Consider the following 6,788-nt stretch of genomic DNA (forward strand, 5'->3'; position numbering starts at 1 on the left):
ACGATTTATTACTTTTTCAAAATTCTCCATTAAATGGCATAATTTTTTCTCTGCTTATTACTGTTTATTACATTTTAAAAGATTTTGCGCAATATTTTTCTTACGATTGATTTTGCTTACTTGATTATGATGTGAAGTAATGAATCACATCAGAAAAATGTTGCAATGCTTTTAGGCGCAGTGCATAAATTTTGCTGTAAATAATGTGATATGGAAAATTTATTTTTGAAATGTATATATTGTCTATGTAGTGTTCTTTATTTTTTTTTAAGTTCATAAAATGTATTAAAGTAAAATTTTGTAATGGTTGTATGTAAATCTTAACACTGATAAAATAATAATCCTTTTTAAATTAATCGGGTAAACATTTCCTTAGCGAACTAAAGGTAGTAACTTGAACGATGTACTAAATGTGCAATAGATGCCCAACAATCTGCAGTCTATATCACAATATATCTGAGTGGGGCTCAGATAAATTTTTTATTAAGTTGTGGTCATTAAACGTTAAAATAAATAGATAGGTTTCGAACAGAAGTGAATAGTTACAACAAAATTTTTATTTAGTTTTAATTAACTAAATTTTTGGATGATCATGCAGCTATTTCCAGTATTGTCAAATACGCATTATCAATCTTGGAATTATTTCTTATATATAATTATTCGTAAATAGTAAGTACCAAAGGTTAAACTTGTACGCTTCAAAATTTGATGCTTAGAGTCAGTGTTCATTAGTCAACTGATACAAAATCGACCTTGACGTTTCTTCGAACTTGGGCTTTTGTTTATTTAAATAAATATTTTCTTGTTACAATTCACTATTTTCATTAGTAAAGAAGTAGTATCAGTTTCTATTAAGTAAAATAATCACTACCATCATAACTGACATTAAAATAATATTAAATACTTAAAATAATCGAAATACATTCGGTAAAGAAATTATTTCGTTATAAAATACTTTTTACTGTGCCATTTCTGGAGCCATCAAAATACAATTTTTTGTGATATATATAGAAATCTTAAATAAATCTGTGAAGTTGGTAGATTTTTTTTGCTACAAACTGACCCAGGCTAATGAGAATATCCTCGGATATTTGAATTTAGCCCAAAAGATCACATAATCCTAATCTCATCCTAATATAAGATAGAGATAAGATCTCTTTTGTAGTGGTTCATATTGAAGCTGTTCAGTCACAAAGAATAGAAGTCTTATCTCCTGTCAAGCAGAGCCTGCACTCCAGATAGACTATCTTATTGAAAAAGATATATAATAACATATGTAAATAAGTAGCATATACTTCTTATATAAATCTATGATTGAATAATGAGTATATGGTATATATATACCATATACAAGTGTATGGTATATATGAATATATGGAAAGTATATGGAAATCTGTTACTTATCATTCAGTTAGCCAAGAAACCATATATACTACATATACTTTTGTTTTATTTTCATCAAAATTCTTATCCTTTAAACTTGTTAGCATATTTCATAGAATTTGCAATTTGGCATAAATTTTGTATATTTCATAGGCATAAAAGATTCAACAAACTGCGACAAAAAGCAACAAATTCTGCTTAAATCGAAAATCCAAATCAGAATAATCAGCGTCGGGTGAAAAGTAAAAGTCAACGCCTGAGGCATTATAAGTTCACCTGCTGCTTTAGTATGAAATTGTTTGAAGGTTTTTGCTTTGAAGGTTGCTAAACACCAGTACAGACGAGGGTTTATTGGGAAAAGTTATTTTGCCTTCATTTCTTTTATTTAATATATTTAAGTTAATGTTGTTGTTTTTTTCTTTTCTGATCAGTGCAAATATTTTTTACGTTGATTGAAATTAGTTGAAGCATAAAAAGTTTGTTTGCAAACAATTTTATTTGAAAATATTTTGCTGCAAAGTAAAATTATGACTACTTTGCATATTTTTGGGCTGAAATGCTAAAGTTTTTGCATTTCTTATTGGTAATGAAGAATTTATTGCCAGGCTCCAGAATCAGTGTTAAGCAAAGAATTACTTTCTTGTTGATTTAAAAGGGATTATTGACTTAAAAAACAAAACAAAATTGTGCATTTCTGTATCTGAACTTTTAACGATTCTATTGATAAAATAACCAAGCAGAATCGCCTAAAATAATACTTTTATATGAGTATTGTTGGTAGAATAAAAAAAAAACTGACAAGACTTTCATTTGTTTTTCATGATTGATAAAATAATTGAAAAAAGCAGCTTAAAAGTGCAAACACTGTTTGTTAATTAACGTTTTGGTTTGATGGAATTCGAATATGAGTTTTAAGACTAAGTATATAACTTCCTTCATTGTTGCTTAACACATAAGTCGATAATAGATATTTTACGAAGTTTGTTGAATTTTAAGTGCACTTTCATGTTTGAGGTTAGAAAAACGTACCAAAATGAAATGCATCCAAATTTCTATTACAAACAATTTGCAAAACTTCAGATATGCATAAAGAGATATATACTTATATATACTTATATACTTATAGATTTCGAAACAGTTTTCAATACTCATGACGTCAATCATGACGTCAATTTAAATGTTCGTGGCATTGTCATGCAAGTACTTAATAAATGACACGAAATGGAAAAACAATTGTTTTATTTATTTGAAGCTATCATCACGGCTTAAAGTTAAGATTTAACTTTAATCACTTTTATCATAGCTTATAACACTTACAAGTTTGAGCTACTGAACTCAGATTAAAAATCATATAATTGTGTATGTGTAAAGAGTGTAGTATTTCAAATTAAATGATTAAAGTTTTTTTTATATATCGCAGACAATTTTATTGCATAGTTGATGAAAAATGATGACGGATATGCAGTTGTTATCACCACATCTGAGAACCACTTCTTATAAGTTCTACTGTTTCATAAATTCTTTAGTCGTTGAGGGCGGATCTCATAAACAGTGAAATCGACATCAGTTTCTGGAGCTGAAATTGTGGTTGGTTAGTCCGCATAGACTACTGTTTATAGTACAGACCTGGCACCAAGTGATTACCATCTGTTTCTGCTTCTTGTCCATGGCGAACAATTTTTCGCTATAAGAGAGGCTTGTAAAAATTAACTGTCTAAATTTTTGCCATTATGGACGCGGACTACTATGAGAGAGACATAATGAAATTATATTTAAAATGGATCATTCTGTGGCTGTGGTAAATAAGCCTTGACTTTACCTATTACTTCAATGATTTTATTTATTATTTGTTGATTTAAAAATTCATACAGCACTTACAGAAATGGGAGAATTTTACTTAAGATCTAAATTGACTATAACATATTTGCTTCTATAATAAGTTGTTATTTTTGTCATATTAGTCATATTAGTTATCTGACTGAAAAATTACTTTAAGTTCATTTTGTTTTTTAATTAACTAATAGTCGTCTTTGAATCATATATTTGAACATCGCGGGTCATTATTCTGTTCCTGCATAAAGTAGAAATATGAAGTCATAATAGAAAGAAATTACAACGATCCGGTAGTAATTTCTGAGGCTAACCTAACAAACAGTCTCGATCTAACACAATATAGAGAAAACACATAGTATCCTCAATTTTTCTCATCTTTATGCATCCTTTAAGAATGGTTTGTATTGAAATTTAGCTTGTACTTGTCACACAAATCAAGGAAAAAAACTTATCCTTGCATAATTTGATATCCTTAATTCTGTTAAATAGTGAATATTTTCATGTTTGCTTGGCTGTTATTGAATCACACTAATCAATGTAAATACAAATTAGAAAGTAGGAGAAAGTGAATGAGAATAGAAAGATAACTAACAAAATTACATTAATTCAGTTTCAGTTAATAAATAACATAATCAAGTAAATGTTGGTTTATGCTATTAAATAATTGCTTAATACTCTATCAAGGATGTACCAAGGATATGCGATGTAGCAAACGTGAGTGTAGAAAAGTGCAATATTTTAGTTAAGAGAGTTGAATGAAATAGAAATACAACTAATGCTTTGAGAACGAGGATGAGCTGTTTATACTGAAGATGTAAAGAAATTAGCAAGGATAACGAAGATGTAATGTTTGTGTCGATAAAGTAAATAAATACAAAATGAGTTTATAAAATGGCATACAAAAATTTGATTATATCGTTAGTCTTGATGGAATCCGTTCGGTTTGGTTTCTTAGGATTTGCTTTGGTTGTACTATGACATTTGCTTCATTATACTCTACATATAATTAGAATAATTCAATAATTCATAAAATTAATTGGTTTAAGGAACTAATGCAAGTAGCAGACTATTTTAGCTGCATATGTTCAAAATGTTTTATAATAAAAATATTTTTCTCTTGCATTTCAATGACACAGTAATTCTAGCATTGGTTTGTGGTTTAAATGCATTTAATTTCTGAATGAAATATTTATTTTCTTGACATTTTCACATAATTTTACAATTGCTAAGGTTGAATTTTATTGAACAGCTCATACTGAATAAAAATTAAATGCCTGAAAATTAATTAAAATAGTTATGAAAACCGCATACCTTTTATAAATCAAAATCCAAAATGCTCAATAGTAAAATGCATATTTATTTTAATTGCACTCTGTAAACAGTGCAATAAATAAATCAATAAATATTTATTGATGGTTTTGCTCAATTTATTTATTACCAGCAAAAATGATTTATAAATCGCAAAGCACGTTACACTAAATAATTGACTGTTAAGTGAAATGTTTATGAAATTTTATGAAACACCACAAATTTCTATTTACATTAGCTTGAGCTTGAGCACAGGAGCACAATAGCACAGGAGCGCAAGGATATATGGCATTGCGTAGGCAAATAACCAAAACTATTCTCCTGTGACTATGGTCAATATGAGTGGAATACAGTAGTATCTGTTATGGTCAATATATTAGATTCCATATGGTAAAAATATGCGTGAAATATTTCTATCTTCATTTTTGTGCACTTAACTGACCAACACTAAACCAGACAGATTACGTGTGAAATTACTAAAAACACAAAATCCGTTCCAAATTTGATGGCATAGTCGGGGACATAAGGTATATGGTACAGCAGAAGTCAAAATGTGTGAAGTACGCAATTTTGTTGAAAATTTCGTGTAATTTTTTATTTGGTAGATTCGTGACCAGACACCATAAATCATAAAAATTATATATTTTGTCAGTACGTATTTTGAATTTGACTAGAACTGCAAATATTTTCATTTTTGTAATATTTGTTTGCCTTTCAAGTGGTCAATAAATGCATTTTAAATTGGCTTGTTTGTCACATTTGTTTGTGAATTACGTGAATTCGGTTTCAATTGCGAACACACAAAATTTAATGAATAATTTCTGCAATGCCCAGCAATGGGCGTAGAGGCACTACATAAAATTATTTTTCATTATATTTATATATCCAAAGCAAAAATTACCAATAGAAAATTATGAAATATTATCAAGAAATCAGAATTAAGCAAAAAAATTATTCAGCATTGCCAACCCAAAAGCAAGTAAATTGCTTAAATAAACAATTGTTATAATTTATAATCATTATCATAATTTTTTTATCATACATAATCATCATTCTGCCATATTTTAAGTTACATTATCTATATTTGTACTTAGAGTTGTCTATTAGCTTATGGACCTCAATGAGTACACATTAACCAAGTATGCTCAAAAACTTGATTTGAGATGATTACCACTCTGCCCTGTTTAACACAGTACAGTATCAATAATATGTATACAACTAGATTCTGTGCCCTCAATCTTCTGCAGAAGTTGTTAAGATGAAGTTAATAAGCCAATAATCGAAGATTTGTTCTATATTGCATGGACTCTCTCCACGAACTTTCTGTGAGATTAATTTTTTTTGGTAAATTGTTAGTGCTACGCTCAATTGATTAAATTAAAGTTTTACAGTATGTTACTTAAACCATGGTATATCAGTAATGAAGATATGCTCAAAATTTTGAAAGTCGAAAGTGTGTAAAACTATATCTAAGAGAGAGAGTGCAAAAAGTGTTTCATTCTGTGGATGCTTACAATAATTCAGAATTGGACTCTCTCAAATCAAATGTATATTCCATCAGGAAGATATGCTTCAAATCAACTTTTCAAAGTTCACCTGAATAACTTGTTAACAGAATTCAACGGATTTTCTTATTACAGTGTATTACTCAAGTCTTCACAGGCAGTATTACAAGAGTACAAGTGGTTAAGACACTAATTCACGTTTTATCAACCACAGAAGAAGAAGACACTTAAACCAAATATTTTGCACCCTTTTTTGACATATGGTACAAATTTGAGCGCCATCTGTCAATTAGTTAGCGATTTTTACTATGGAAAATTCTTGTTGTACGCGATTTTTTCACCAAACACGGCCCCACTGTCATCGCTCAGGCACCATATTCGCCAGATCTGAATCCGTGCGACTTTTTTCTGTTCCCGAAACTCAAATTAACCCTTCGTGGTAAGCGTTTCGAGTCGATTGTATCTGTAAAAGAGAATTCGCTAAAGGAACTAAAAGCCATACCTGCACGGGCCTACGAAAAGTGTATGGAAGATTGGGTTAAGCGTTGGCATATGTGTATCGCTTCAAAGAGCATATTTTGAAGGAGATAAAATAAATTTGAAAGAAAATTTAAATTTGTGTGTTTTATTTACAAAATCCGAGTACTTTTGGAGCAGAAGGTATGTAGTCAGTAGAAATTTCAATAAATTAATTAAAATTTTTGTTGTTGTTTCTACATTACTGTTTTTCTATATTCTATTATATAGCTGATTTGTGAA

Source organism: Teleopsis dalmanni, chromosome 2 (assembly GCF_002237135.1).
Source record: "Teleopsis dalmanni isolate 2A chromosome 2, ASM223713v2, whole genome shotgun sequence".
NCBI lineage: Eukaryota > Metazoa > Arthropoda > Insecta > Diptera > Diopsidae > Teleopsis > Teleopsis dalmanni.